The sequence below is a fragment of the Pteropus alecto genome, unplaced genomic scaffold (assembly GCF_000325575.1).
Source record: "Pteropus alecto unplaced genomic scaffold, ASM32557v1 scaffold166, whole genome shotgun sequence".
NCBI lineage: Eukaryota > Metazoa > Chordata > Mammalia > Chiroptera > Pteropodidae > Pteropus > Pteropus alecto.
In genome coordinates, this window is record NW_006439757.1 from 7,796,594 (window position 1) to 7,813,243 (window position 16,650).

Consider the following 16,650-nt stretch of genomic DNA (forward strand, 5'->3'; position numbering starts at 1 on the left):
CTCAGTAAAGTAGGCTGCTTTCTCCCATGTATGGGGGCATCATCCAATTTTTTAAGGACCTGAATAACACAATGAGGTGGAGAAAGGAGAAATTTGCTCCTTCTGCTTAGTACCTGTCCACTTGAGCTGGGACATTGTTCTCTTTCTGTCTTTGGTCTGGAATTTACACCATCTGCTCCCTGGGTTTTCAGGCCTTCAGATTCAAACTGGAATTATACCATCGGCTTTCCTGAGTCCCAGCTTGCAGATGGTGGGACTTTTCAGCCTCTATAATAAATCTCTTTCTATTGGTTCTTTTCTCTGGAGAACCGTGACCCAAACACTAGGGTGAGTTTTGAATAATTAGCAATGATTTCAATGATTTACATGCCTTTAGATTTTCTTTTGGGGGTGAGTGGGAGAGTAAGCAACTTTTTGTTTTTTTTTCAAAATTAGCTTTTAGTTTATTTTTTGCAACTATTATAACATCAAGAAAATGCCCAAAGAGGAAACATATGGAAGACCATTATATATTTTTTAAATAAATAAGGTAGATGAAGATGGGAGTAATGAAGAGAAGAATGTAAGAGTAAAATTGACCATATTATTGCACAACGTTTCTCCTATGCACTCAAAGTTAAAATGTATTTTTCTCATGATACATATTCAATAGTCCTCTTATAAGTAATGCTACCCATATTTCTGCAAAAAAGTTTTTTAATTACAAAATTTATAACATTTAGGTAAAGACAATATTTCTATATGCTCTTCTGTACCATGCTTTCTTCAGCATGTTTTAGCCATTTTAGGTAAAATATTGTTTTCTCAGAAATGTCCTTCGAACTTATGTTCTCCACAAAATCTAAAGCAAATTCTCAAGGTCGTTTGATAAGTTCTGATCTACAAGAAAGAAAATCACCTAATAATGTTTTATATTAATATAAAATAAAACTTAGAATTTCTCTTGACATTAGAAACTCATTTTCTTTTTCTTTTTTTATTAATCAATCATTTAGTTAGTAAAAATGTTTCCAAATTGCCTTTAAAGAATTTTTTTTTGAGTCAAAAGATAAGAAATGGAGCCTAAGTAAATATTTAGCTTCATATAGATCTTTTTTTCTAGATATTAGGCTTGATTGTTAGACGATTTGTGAGACAAATTTTAGACACAATAAATCCCCCACTGTGCAGAATACTACCTAAGAATTAGGACTACTATGTTCAGTTTATTTATATTATGGTGAGTCTTAATATAAACATTGGTGAGTCAACTTTAAGACATATCTCCTATCCAAATTTTAAAGTTTGGTGCAGAAAACTAGGCAGGTTAGGCTTTTTTAAATGTCTTCTAGATAAAAGTAAAGATTTTATTTATTTTATCATTCTATAGTCTATAGGAGGAGCCAGAAAAATATGGCCCATGTGCTAAATCCATCCTGTTGCCTGTTTTTGCAAATAACATTTCACTAGAACACAGCCAAACTCATTCATATACATACTATGTATATGACTGCTTTCACATTGCGATGGCAGAGTTGTGATATATTATGAGGCCTCCAAATTTGAAAATATTTACTATCTAGTCCTTTACAGAAAAAGTTTCCTGCACCCTGGTCTATAGTAAAGGTAAAAATTCATGGAGGAAAGCCCAAATGGCTACCTTCAATGCCAGCTATATTTTTTTAAAGTTTGAGAGAAAAGAAAACATGTGATGTTGTAGGGGAAAATAAAAATAATGAAGGAGCTAAAAATTTTCATGGAGAAGGAAAGGAGAAAACACATAAAATAACAATGAGTATATATTAAAATTACAACCCTAGAACTAAATAGAAATTCAAAACAGAATATATGTGAGGGGGTGTAAAAAGAATATAGTTTAGATGTTTGAGCAAAATAAAGGTAAACAAGCAAACATGCAATTATAACAATTAAAAAAAAAATGTCTGTCCTTTCCTGTTATGCTCTGATACCTACCTTTGGGGCTGAGGAGCATGAAAAAGCACAGGATATCCACTGCAGCCTTTTTTCCCCAATGTAACTATATTTTTGGCTTTTCTAAAATCATCATGGTTGTAGAAGGCAAACAGTGCTATTTATGTTGAATGCACAGCACAAGATCCAAGCCTCATGTGATTCATTTTTCTAGAATATGCTGAACTTAACTTCATTTCTGGTAAATTATGTACCTGTTTCAGCACATTCCCGAGAATGAGTTTTTCTTTGAGCACAATATGTTCCATTAGACTGGATATTCCATTAAAATGAATGGATTCTCTGCACTGAAATAGGCTACCAGAGCCCTCGTATTGACTTAAATCATACAAAAAGAACATTTTCCTGGAGTATTTTTGGAATTTAACTACTCTAAGCTTAATTTCCTTTAAACCCACAGGAAAAAGAAGAGAAATTTACAGGCAGAGAGTTATAAATCAAAACACATTGCATAAAAGAAAAGAATATTGGCAAAAATAATTGGTGATAATCCATATATTTTTTGTTTCTATATCTATCTGTCAGAGAGATTGATCTGATAAAATTTTAAATAGATTTTTAGGACATAAATGGCATCTACAACACAGAAGCTAAGTCTTGCTCGTCCCCAGCAGCTGAGGCTGTAGAGTCTATCCACAGAAGAACCTCAGAAGCAACTCATCACTCTTAGCCAGAGGTCAGATTTAAAGTGCCTGATGGTAAAATCAAACAGGCAAACAAATAAAAAACCCAAACACAACATTTTTCCTCAGACAGAGGTAATTGAAAGTTCTCTTTAGATACACTGTGGAGTCTCTCCTTGTTGATGCCTGGTTCTGTCGTTGTGCCCTTCACACAACTGCTTAATGGTTGTACTCTAGTTTTCACCTCAAAACACAGAGAGAGGATATCTCTAAGAGTCTAAAGGCAAAATGAATAGCCAAATAAGTACAACCCACTTCCTGATTATCAGAGACACTGGTTTATAGTCTGTTCCAATCACTAACTTTTGTTTTTCTTTAGTATCCATAGAAATGCCTCTACTAAACTGACATCTAGCATCACAAGCAGCCCAACTTTGACAGGAGCCCTCTTGAGACACCACCTCCAAAATGAGAAAAAACCGTTTCACTGAACTGACTTATTTTTAGGACTAAGAGACTGGTTCAATGAGATATAGAGCCATCTACTAACTGAGCTTCAGGACTGTGAAATTTCTTACGGGAAGTTTAAAGGCAGAGAATGACAGGTAGCAGAATATGCCAGCCCCAAATATGCCACTTTGGCATAAAGATTATTTTGAGCTGAAGGCAATTGAGTAGAAGCAGATACAAGAAAGGCTTTCTACCTTCCCCCTATGTGCCTAATAGCAGGACATAAATTTACAAAGGTGTCCCTCTTCCCTCACTTTTCCCTTCCTTACTAAGAAGGACAAAGGTTAATCCCCAGAAACAGCTTTGAAGCCTTATCAGTGGGGAAGGCTTCCATTTAAATCTGTGCAACATAGCTTATTCTTGTTTACTGTAATTTTCTTGGTAACCTCCCCATAAGGGGCCTCCTCCTCAGCAAACCTCCCCATAACGGGCTTCCTCCTCAGCATTTTTATTTTTGTCGTTAGTTACCTGAAGATGGTATTTAAGCGAGAGTTGTAAGCCACTGTTTGAGTTACTCATTTTCCTTCTGCATGTCTCTCATGTATATATGAAGTATACATGTTAATAAACTTTTTTTTTTTCTCTTAAAAAAGTCTAAAGCTATGGGATGGGTGTGATAACCGAGGAGTTGAGTACAGATAGAAATAGGAGGTAAGGGTACAATTTGGGGGCACTCTGATATTTGATTTCAGAAAGATAAAGAGGAACCACTAAAAGAGATTAGAAAAAAGGATCAGTTGGGTGGGAGGAAGGCCAGCAGAGGGGGACCTTGCAAATCGAATGAAAAAGAGAAGGCACTTTGAGAAGAATAAAGAGAACCAATGTATTAAATGTCCTGATAAGTCTGTTAAGATAAACACTGAGAACTGATTATTCCACAATGAGGAAATCACTGTTGACCTTGACAAGAGCAGTGTTACAGTAGAAGGTCTGAGTAGAATATGCTGAAGAAAGAGCTGAAATATAACGAGTGAAGTCAGCAGATATAAAACACTTTAAATTCTCTCATTTTTAAATTATAAAATATTTTAGGTATACAAAATAGTATAGAGGCCACTATATTGAACGCCTGTGTACTTCACTTCTTTTGTTGGGTCAGATTTTAAGTCAGTGCTTCCCAGCCCTTTTCATGTGTTGACTTGCACGTACAATAACAATAATATCTATAGAAAATGAGGGTATATAGAGACGGAGGCTTGCAGATGGGGTTAACTGGCTCAGAGGCTGCAGCCACTTGAAGCCCTTCTTGACTGAGCGGAATCAGTAAGTTGGCCAGTGCCTCTAGTATCCTCTCCTTAAGAAATGAGTTAGATAAAGTGTGTTGATTGCATTGTTTATATCTCATTTACATTGTAAATTTCTGTTTGTTTGTTTAGCAAATACTGAGAGAGATACATTAAACTTTTTTTATGTAGATTTCTCTATTTCTCTTTCAGATTCTTATATCTTTTACTTTATATTTTTATATTTTTAATTTATTATTTTTTGATGATGTTACTCTTTTTTTATTAGATTCTTATTGTATTTTTAAAAACAAAAATGCTTTATTTCCATAAGAATAATAAACATTTGTATTTTTAGAGTTAAAGTCCAATAACACATCTAGGAATGTCTTCTATTCCTGTGAAGAAAAATTAGTAATGAGTTACTTGGCACTTGTATATATAGTCAAAAGTCAAATATATAAAAATGACCAATTGCTGCAAATGCCATCTCTCAATATGAAATGATCTATCTTGAGAACTTTAACTTGAAATAAGAAAATAAGTTTGGTCACTGTTTTCTTGTTTTCAATACACTGATTACTCCTTCTCATTGTAGATTTTACCTGGTGTCTTTTTAAAGTTGGAATTAAGCACACCTTCATCAGGGTGGGGGGAACTGTGCATCCTGCATTAGGGGAATGCCCCTTCAGGGCACTATGTTTGTTTGCCAGGGGTTACCTTTGGTCTGGAAAAAAATTTTGGAGGGGGTCCTAGAGTATGCAGATAATACAAATTTGAACCCCCAACCAGAAGGTAGTACAGCTCTATGAATACATTTCTCAGAGGATTTTTTTGTCGTTGCTCTTGTACACATAGAATTCAGGCCAAAAAAAAAAAAAGGACAAGCTTTTTCTTTTTTATCTCTGTGGGGATGGTAGATTCTTTTTTTCTCCCACTTACATATTCTACCAAGACAGCAGCATGTTAAAGGCTTTCCTTTTAAAAATAAAAAGGTAGGGGTGAGAGGTGTGTAACCACACATCCCATGCAGGCCCATTGGCCTTGTGTTCTGTTCTTGAGTGGGCACTACTGACACCCACTAGATGATCACACGAACCGGCTCCCAGAGCGGCAATGCTCTCAGCCTTATTTCTCTGGCTTATGGTTCCCTCTTTCTTTCTGATTCCTGGAGATTTCCCTTCCTTTCTTGCTCACACACCTAAGCATTGATAAGGATATCCGTCATATTTTTATCTAGTATTTCTAAGTTTTAATATTAGGATTGATTTCAGATTTCATCCTGTCTGTAACATTGCTAGTCTCTAATTGTCTTCTTTTCATCTTTGACAATGACAGATCTTACAGGCAAGGATGTGGAAGCTTGTGGAAGCTAAGTGATTAACCCAAAAGCGAGCAGTAAATGGCAGAGCCAGGGTCCCCTCTCTCCTGGCCCACTGTTTTGTCCAACACAGTGTCCTCAGATCTCTTCTACTTCTAAAACCTTCTGATTTTAATATACACTTGCGTGTGTTTGTTTGTGTGTTTAGTGGGAGTGGGTTTCCTGCACAGCTGGTGTAGTTTCTCTGACACCAACCAGCTGTCCTACGATTCCACTCAATTCTGATAATATCTACCCCGAAACAGCATCAAATTCCACAGGTAGAGGGCTCAGTCCCACAAGACTGCCCCCAATTCAGATGCCAATTGAAAGTCCAACTGTCATCTGTACTTCTGACAGACTGACTATAAATCAGAGATCCCTAAGACCCCCTCCTGGAGTTTGATTAATTTGCTACAGAAGCTCACAACTCAGGAAACTCATTCACTCACTAGATTTCTGATTTATTACAAAAGATATTAAAGGATACGAATCAACAGCCAGATGAAGAGATATATAGGGTAATGTCTCAAACAAAGGAGCTTCTGTCCTCGTGAAGTTTGGGGCCTGCCATGGTGGCACATGGAAGCATTCTGGATAATCAGCCTGCAAGCTCTACAAAACCCCATCCTTTGGGAGTTTTATAGAGGCTTCATTACCTAGGTACAGCTGATAAAATCACTGGGCACTGGTGACTGATTCAACCTCGAGCTCCTCTCCCCTCCCTGGACATCAGGAGTAGGGGCCGAAAGTTCCAGCCCTCTATTCATAGTTGGTTTGCCTGGCAACCATCCTTAGGTGTTTCCCAAAAGTCACCTCATTAACATAAACTCAGGTATGGTTGCAATGGGTTTATTACGAATATCAAGATAACTTCACAGATCTTATCACTCAGGAATTCTAAGGGTTTTATTCCAGAATTGGTGATAAAGATCAAAGGTATATTTATTATAAATCACAATGTCATCAAAACTTATGCTGACATCTATTATCTTATAATTAAGAAAAACTATCAAGGATATACCAATTAATAAGATCTAAAAATCCTTAGGCTTTCATATTTATAAACTGATCTTCCGCTCTGCATCTTTTATCTCTTCTAATAATCTCTTGCTACAAGAATGCTCATCATAACTTTGAGCCATGTACTTGCCAAAAGAGGGTAGTAAAAAAAAAAAAAAGCCTGACAAAAACACCAAACAGTTGAAAAATGCAATCAACTGTGATACATGAATTTGCATAATTTAACTGGTGATTGGACAATAAAAAATAAATCAACAGAGTAGTCTCACTATCTTATTTTTCATAGACAATGAAATTCAAAGGTACGTACAGCGCTGAAACAGTCTGACAAAAATGTTTGTTTAATAAACCAAAGAATAAGGAGTTTAAAGCAATGAACTTGTGTAATACCATCTCTGTTTGTCCTGGTAAGAGAATAATGTATTAATTCCAAGATGTTACAAAAGATCAAACTAATTAAAAGTACTTCAAAATGCAGTAATCAATTTCTGTTAATATCTAGATTCCATATCACTGATTTTCAGATTTTTAAAAAGCCGTAAGGCCCCCCTTTCCAAATTAAATGTTATGAAAGCTTCTTAAATATAAAATAGATTAAACTAAGATGTTCTCCTTGGAGAAGGGGAGAGGATCCTGCCTGCTCTGTGCAGCACCTCTAGAGAACCACGGAGTCCTCGGAAATCTTTACGAATCAACCAAATCCTGTATGGACGTGAACTGAATCTAAAAACCATGTGTGAAATTCCTAACATGATGAAATAAAGAAGTAGTCTATCTATATGGCCAATTTATCTGGCAGGCACAGTAGGTACAAGGTTTAAGGCCCACGGGCTCACGAAAATGTTTTTATTTTCTTTAGAATTAATAAAATAAAAAAAGTACAATAAAAGCGGACTAGATTATAATTGTCTTTATATTAACATGGTCATCAAATATAATTTATTTTTTTTTTTTCTTTTGAGGAAGGTACCCACAAAGGCAAAAGTGCCTACGGCCCAAGAAAGTCATAATGCAGCCTTGTAGCCTTGTCCATGTGTCCCATTAGTTCCCAGGCCCTAATGCCAACAAATTCAGAATATTCTGCAGAATTAAAGGTAATGGATTCTAAGTTTCAGTATATAGGAAAATTCCCATGTTACTCTCAATGTCATAATATTTAGTAATACAAACTAACGTAACTTTACAGAAACAAATGACAATGTGTTAAAATTGCTTAAAAGGTTCTCTCAAGAAGATAATTGAAGAGAGATGCTGACAATGCTGCCCAAATGGAATATTGTTCTGGGTGAGAACTTTGTTAGTTACAGCCTCTTCCTGAGAAATTTAGATGCTCATGCAACAGGATGACTTAAAGGAACTGTCTAGTCTTCCTATCTCCAAAAAGTACTCTTCAAAGTGCATTTTCAGGCACTAAAGATAACAAATGATGTTCTTCTACTCACACAATAATTTACTTCCATAACAACAATTTTTGTATGTGTGATAGAAATATTGAGTGTTCCTTTGAAGTTATCGTTAAGAGTGTATACCATTAAAAGAAAAAAAACCTGCTAAATAAGCCAACTATTTGCTTGAAGAGTATTAAGTTGAAGTGTGAATTCATTCTCTTTCTCTATCCTTTTTCCCTTTGTTGTGACATTTTTTTTTCTCCATGAAAGAATGGTGCAACACTAGGTAGAAAACTCTGATCACTGTTACCCTGCCCTGCCCCAGCCTGAGATAGAATAAATCTGTGTTACAGAGTAAATACTCAAAGATACTTAGCATTTTATTATAAATTTGTCTAAAAACATGTTAGACTACTTTTTAATAACTAAAAGTTGCCAGTGTTACTACTCTGTTGGGTACACGGAGACAATCTCTTAGTGGTAAGGGCTTCTGATGAACGCTGAGGGGAGCACTGTCCCCAATGGGTTTGATGTAAGCGACACCCTCAAGCCCCTTCAGGCAAACACTTGTGTTTGTGCTTCATACAAACATCTTACTAAAATCTCATAGAGTAAGTTAAATGTCTCATTTTACTTAATTTACTATTGAGTACTTTATACATACCATCATTTTAAATATTGAGAAGAGATATCAACAAATGGCCCAAGGCATTAATATGTCTCCATCTATCTAGTTCTAAAGGGTAGAAAAAGGTAAATCAGAGTATCTGAACCATTTGTTCATGTGTCTTCTGCAAACCATAAAATGGTCATTTGATACTGTTATTTCGTTTGATAAAGCTTCGGCCATCATAACATACGGCTTTATGATATTTTTTCTATTCTGTGAGCTTTATCCTACAAGTGATTCTGTAACTGATTTTAAACAAATATTTGAGCACTAAAAAAGAGTTTTTCATTTTATTACTGTTAACCAATTCTTCCTCTTTTTTTGGTCACAAAACACATACAAGCATATACAAACAGATACACACAGATACACATATACACACACAGACTGAAATAAAACACTCAAAATTTGTGTCAGTGCTGTGTAAATGTTGCAGCAAGAGCAGTCATTTCATGAGTTTATTACTGGGAATTTGTCAAAGAGGTACATGTTCAGATTTCGAACATTTGCATCTCCATAAATATAAAACGCTCATTTTAAATAGTGATAGTTTGTCCTTTCTAAGTTGACTGCTACACTTACTCTCAATGAATGGATTGAGCACCTATCATGGTCTTGACTGTCAACTTTATCTTCAGGGAGCAGAGGAATCAGATGGGAGATGCCATGTAACAATATTGAATTTTCAGAATTTTCTTTTTTGGCCTGTTTTCATAGACTTCAAGGTTCTGCTTTACATTTCCTGTTTCTAACCACTGTTACATGTTCCCATTTTAAGATGTAATTTAAAAACAGTTTAAAATTCTACTAGTAGATTGGTAAATAGAAATGACATGAATACCACAAAACCTGAACTTTTAGCATTCTGTGTTATACCTGGACTCCAAGGGCTCTAAGCTTTCCACGAGAAAGAACCACTTTTATCTTGTATCCATACACTGCCTTGTCATTGTTTAATTGATATTTAGTGACTAATATCATATGGGGAAGTTTTATAAACAAAAAATTTATTTAACACCATTTTTTAAGCCAATGGTGTTAGGTGCAAAGTACTATTTTTAAAAATCCCAGTGGTGCGAAGGCCTGCAGACGTTCAGTACAAAGCACACTGTGAAGTTCCTGAACTCCAGGAGGTGAAGCGAAGCTGAGCTTCAGTGACCTTATCACAAACTGCTCATGCTGCAAGCTGCAGGGCTGCTGTCAAAGGACTCACCAATCAGAGAAAAGCATTTCACTTTTCAGTCACTAACTACATATGATTTTCCTCCCTACACTGCAGGCTTGAACAACCATTAAAATGCCCCATAAATTAGGTGTTGAAAATAGTGTCCTACTGACTGGGTCATAAAACCTTTTGTTGACATCAAAATACACAATTATTTTCCTAAGTCTTGAAATAAGATTGGAATTATGTGAGAAGCCCCTAGAATAATGGAGAATTCCTGAGGCTGCCTGTTAGATTTAGGATATTTTCATATGGTTATACAGCTTCATGATGTCCATTATTATAAAAACTGTAAAATTTGATGAAAAAGTATAATTTTTATGGTCCTACTTTTCTGAAAGCTTATTCTGAAAGGCCTGTGTTAGCATGAGTGTATACACAATCCATACCCCAATCTGTCAAGTATTCCTAGTTAGAAACACTGGTGGCACTTTCATGATTAAACTATGCATTTATTTGATATAAATATATGACAAACTGATCATGATATTGTTATATCACTCTGTGTGGTATAAACAACCATAATTTGGAGAAACTTTGCTATGTTTTTAGGCACATTCCAAACAGATCCATATTTCACAACTTCACTGCCAAGCTGGCAATGAACTAGTGAATTACATTCAACTAAAGTGCTGAGATCCTAATCTCAGCGAGGCAGTAAACTAGGTGCTAGTAATAGAAAATGAGTAAGACATGTATGTACCTGCTCTTGAGAATGGCCACAGTCTTATAAGTGAAACAGGTATGCAAACAATTAATAGAAATACTGTTTGGTAATATATCAATAGGAGCATGCATAGTATAGAAAATAGCACAGAGAAATGACTAATTCTAAGGAAAAAGAGGAGATAGAGGTAGAATGGACAAAGACACGATAGAGCATATAACAAGTGATGGAGTCTTTAGGAAAGACCAGGACCTCACCAGATACATAGGGAAGGGCACCAAATCAGAGGCAGGTAAATGGCAGAGCACACTTGTTACCATTGAAACACGGTGTCAGCAGAGGGCTGAGTGGCAAGACTAGAGCAGGCTGAATCATGAAATAAGGTAAGATGAAAGCATAAGAGTGGCATAAGTGAGATAATATCTCTGACAGGCAAAGCCAAATATAACAGAAGCAAGATTTCTTTGTATTACTTCTCTCTAATCACTTCTCTATAGTTGGATGGTACACTGAATGGTCGGCGATAGTGTGAGAACCTTTAGTTGTGCAATATGCAGAAAAGTCCACAAAATTAATTAGAAAGCTTAATGAATTATCACAAAATGAATTAGGTCAAGAGATAGAACATTACTCCCATTTTAGAAGCCACCTGCGGGTCCTCTCTTAGTCAGCTATGTCCTTTTACCCCACAAAAATAATTATTTTGTCTTTTATAGTATTTACCTTCTTTTTTAAAGATATATTTTTAGCATCTATATATGCAATCCTAATAACTATGATATAGTTTTGCCTTTTTAAAACAATATAAACAGAATCCTACAGCATGCATTATTTTCTGACTGGTTTCTACCCGTCAACACTATGTTTAAGATTACATTTTTGCTGTTAGTATAAGTAGTTTGTTCATTTTCACTGCTGTATAGTGTTCCACTTTATAAATATGTCATAATTTATTTATCTATTCTATTTTTATGGAAATTGGGATCATTTAAGTTTTATACTATTCAAATTTATGGACCTATAAATATTACTTTTTGTATCTTGGTACAAATATGCACACATTTCTATTGAATATATACATGAGCAGAAATGCTGGGTAACGGGGTATATGTATTTTTGATTTTAGGAGATAAGGGCAAAAGTGGTTGTTTAAATTAACCTTCTCAACCATTCCTATTTTTCCATATCCTCTCCAACACCTAGTATTTTCATTCTTTTAAGTTGTAGACATTCTAATATCTGTGTAATAACATCTTGTATTTCTGATTACTCGTGAGCTTGAATATTGTTCATATGTTTATTAACTCTGAATATTCTTTTGTGATTTGCCTTTAACTGCCATTTTTTCTACTGGGCTCTCAGGTAGACCTTTTTCTCCCTTATTGAATCATAGTTCTTTATACATACTCTGGATACAAATGTTTGTTTTGGATGTTGAAATATCTTTTCATACTCTGTAGCTTGCCTTTTTACTCCAATAATGGTGTTCGTGGATGAGCAGAATTTCTTCATTTTAATACTGTCCAGTCAATTAATCTTTTATGGTTAGTGCTCTTTTATCACAGGTTTAAAATTCTTTCATTGTTCTGAATTCATTAAGAAATTCCCTCATGTTTCTATATATCTCCTAGAAACTAAGAAAATAAACCAAAGGACACAGTTCTCATACTTCTAGGTGAGAGACTCTTGGAGGTGATTTGGAAGGTAGAAAAGAAAAAAAGCCATGATTCTTCCAGAGGCTTTTGCAGCTAAATGCATGGGCCACTGTGAGAGTTGCGGTGGCTTTCTGATAAGCCCTCGCCCTCGTGATCCACCCATTTCACTTCTGCAGAGTGTGGTAATTTGCAGGAGCTTGAGAACTTCTTGAGAATTGTAGCAGCTTCCGGAAAGCTTTTGAGAAGTCCCACTTTGGTGCTTCCAGCTGAGTGCTGTAATTTTCAGTGGCAGCTTCTCAGATCTTTAGTCTCTCAGGTCTTCCAGGGTGGGTATAAGCTTCCACTGTTTACATTAAATGTTCTATCCCTGGAATGCATATAATAGCTGCTCTTTTTTCTAACTGAACCTTGACTTGGCTCCAGTTTTATTGTCTGATCTCCTGGTATGCCTAGCTATCTTTTACTGTTGGACATTGTATTCATAAAAGTGATTCTCAGAAATCATTTGAGGCAAAGTGAGAATTTAGGTTTGCTTAACCCAGGTACCCAGTGTTATTACTAATCCAAAATCTCATGAATTTTGTTCCAGTCAATAAAATGATTTGAAATGAGCTGTCAGTGCTGTGAGGCTTATCTACTTCCTGTTCACTCTTAATCCTATGGTTTAGTTTTGAAGGGCCACTAGTGTAGGGGACACTTACCAAGTCCCTGATCCGGTGAGTCCTGGACTCCTACTTTGGTATCTCAGACTCTCAGCTGCTTGGCCACTTCTGAAATTGGTAAATATCTCTAAGGAAAAGTAGCCCCAAACGCCAAGTTCCTCTCTCTAGATTTTCATCCTTTAGAGATCGTTTCTTCTTATTTTGTCCTTGACATGTTAATTCTCCAGTCTTCAAGATTCTTTTTTAAAATATTTTTTCAGCGTTTCTAATTGTCTTTGTTGGGAATAATGATCCGAATTAATTAGTTATTATAAGAAGCAGAAGTCATCATTTTTAAATTCATTTTTTTAAATATCATTTATTAAACACAAATCTTTCATCAGGATACTAACACATTTCAGTTGGGTTAAAGATACTTATATAAAAACTATAAAAGAAATGGGAAAAAAATTTATAATCTTAGTATGATAAGAACTTTTCTAAGTCAAACATTAAATACTAGAAACCAGAAACTGCTATACAAAAGTTAAATATTTCTGTACCTTGTAAACTGCTATACAAAATTTAAATATTTCTATACCTTAAATAATAACATAAAGTTAAAAGACAAGTTGTAGACTGAGAATAACTATTTGATACATATATAAGGGAAAATTATTTATATCTATCACCTGTTATTCCCTCAATTACTCTTATATTTTCTTTTACATTTTCTTTGTACAGTCTCCTTAGTTTTTTCCTTTTTTTGGCTTAGCTTATTTTCTCTACAGCTTTACATTCATGTTGTATGTATTTAAAGACTTCTTGTTAGTCATTGAAGATGAAGAATGCTTTTCTAAAAGATCTGCTCATTAAATCAATGAATATTTATTGAATAGCCACTATCACACAAATGTTTTAGGAACTGGGGATACAATGGTTAATAAATGTCCTTATTCTGGTGGTCAATCATTATAAGGTTCTATTTTTCTTCTGAATCTTCAAGTACTTCCTTTCTTTTGTTTTGTAGTACTTGGCAATTATAAGTTTTTTAAAAAATTTCCGTTTATTAAGATTTGAACAGGAGAGTTTGGCAGACCTAGTATATGACAATGAGAAGACCATGAGATTATCTTCGACTTCATTCTTTCTGGGTTCACTTGTTTGCTGGTTAAATCTTTCCCCTTTCATTTAAGTGTGCAGTTTACAGAGGATGTAGTTCCTTGCCTAGTCACCTGTTCTAGCACCTGAATGCACAGAAGGTCTTATCCTAGACCTATTTAAATGGGTGAAATAAGTTGTAAAGCAAAATCATCATTACTTATTGTTATAAAGGCTCTCGTCGTCTCTTTCTATAGCTATAGCTATTTCTTTGTAAATATGTCTTTTCGTTTTCTGGGAAATACAATTACCAACAAGATGTACAAAGGCTGAGTGATTGAGGTGTGTAAATCAGTTCTCTGGCTACTTCAAAAACCAGAATACTCAAAGTAGAGAGACAGTTACCAAGATTTTGCTGTAGAGGAGACTTCATGTTTTGAATTAGGGGTCAGGTGGAGGCAGAGTCTAATAGTTATCTTACTTTCAGCAAGAACACGATGCGAGAACATAATTGCATTTTTTTTTTTTTTTTTGTATGGCTCTATTCTGGTAATTTTTTTATGTCTTTGTGCTTTAAGTAGTGATGGGGTGGGCCATATTAGAGGCTAACCAATGTTATTTTCCCCTTCCCAGGGTTAATTTTTTAGTTCAATCTCTAATGCTACATTTTTTTCATATGTATTTTTATTGGTATTTATAAGTAAATGTACTGGTTTTTAAATCTGCATACATTAGATCTGCAAAGCACTGAATGGTATGTAATCAAGTAGATCATGACATAATTTTCATCCTTATTAGAATCCTCACAACAATTTAGTTTTAAATAAGGTGTTTTTTTCTAAAAATAAAATGAGACTAAGAATTATTTTTTTAGATCATCTGAACAGTTTTTTAAAACTTTATTATTTTCTAGCTTTTTAAAAGTTATTTTTTCTGTATTTCAAAAGTAAAGATTTATTGTTTAGATAAAGAAAAAGATAAAATTTGCTTGTTTTACACCATGTGGCATTACCTTGGTTGCATATATGTTTGCTTTGTTTACTGTCTAAGGTTGTTTATGCAAAGAGAACTAAGAGTACAGCCTCAGAGATCTCATATTTTAGTTTCATATTTGTTACTTTGTTGATATTGGGCAAGCATCTTAACTCCTAAATGCCTTAACTACCTCTTCTATAAAAAGGGGAAAATATTATTCACCTCATAGGAACAGTAATTGAGATAATACACATAAAGAGCTTTAAATTTTCCTGGCACACACAAAAAAAGCACTTAAAGATGCACCTATTGCTATTTGTAATTTCCTTGTTAAAAATAAGTTAAACTTTTATAAGATTTTTTTTTACTTAATAACACAGTATGAACACAAGAAAACACTAACCTACAACATAATTTCAATGGCTGCATAACACAGATTTTTTGATGCGACATTAACTAACTATTTGTAGTTGGTTTGTTTTTAACTTTTTTCTGTTATAGCCTTTATTAGTTTCCTATTGCCTCTTTAAAAAATTACCACAAAGTTAGTGGCTTAAAATAACCAAATTTATTATCTTACAGTTCTGGAAGTCAGAAGTCCACAATCAAGATGTTGGCGGGGTTGCGTTCTTCTGAAGGCTCCAGAGGAAAATCCATTTCCTTGTCTTTTCCAGCTTTTAGAAGTCACCTGCATTTCTTGGTTCATACACTTTTTTCCACCTTCAAAGTACATCACTTCCTCTGGTCCTGTTGCTGCTCGCCCTTTTCTTGACTTTGGCCCTTTGCCTCTCCTTTCCATGAACCTTTGTGATTACTCTGGGCCCACCCAGATAATGCAGGGTGGTCTCCTCATCTTGAGATTTTTAACATAATCACACCGGAAAGTCCATTTTGCCACAAAAGGTATCATATTTAGAGGTTCCAGGGATTACAACATGGACATCTTTAGAGGGTCATTATTCAGCCCACCACATATATCAAGCTGAAATAACCATCTTTAGAGGAGCTAATTTGTGTGTCTTTTATTACTTCCTAGTATACTTTTCTAGACATAAAGTTGCTGATCAAATAATATGTAAATTTAAAGATTTTTACTCAGTTTGACTATAATTTAGCAAATGCGTACTTGAATGAGTATCATCTGATTAATTCAAGAATGTTGTATTCATTGACACTCTTGCCAGGATTTTATGATGGTTGCACTTTATTATTTTTTTCTTTTTCTTTTTATTTATTTTAAATTTTTTTTAGGTGAGGAAACCCTTCGTTGACACCACAGATTGCAAGGACATTGTCAGCTTACAATCCTTTATTTTTTTATTTTTTATGGCTACAGCACCTGATCTTCCTAGGTGGTCACCCATCAAGTACTAACCAGGCCCAACCCTGCTTAGCTTCTGAGATCAGACAGCATCAGGCTTGTTCAGGGTAGCATGGCCATAGACGGTTGCATTTTATTTTAATATTCAGCATTTTGGAGTTTCAAAACCTCTGAATCATATTAATACCAGGCTGTTAGTTGTTCTTTTCTTAATTGTTTAGTCAGTTTCCAATAATAAACACAGTTTCCTCAGTTTTTTTATCTGAGTGAAATGCTAACAAAGATATCCTATTAAGT

The 16,650-nt window shown here is 34.8% G+C and overlaps 1 protein-coding gene and 1 pseudogene across 34 annotated transcripts in view; both read right to left on the reverse strand.

Moving 5' to 3' along the window:
• MARCH1 (membrane associated ring-CH-type finger 1) overlaps positions 1-16,650 on the reverse strand; it is a 574,299-nt gene that overhangs the window by 79,561 nt on the left and 478,088 nt on the right. The window lies entirely within an intron of this gene.
• LOC112483995 lies at positions 16,360-16,477 on the reverse strand (annotated as a pseudogene).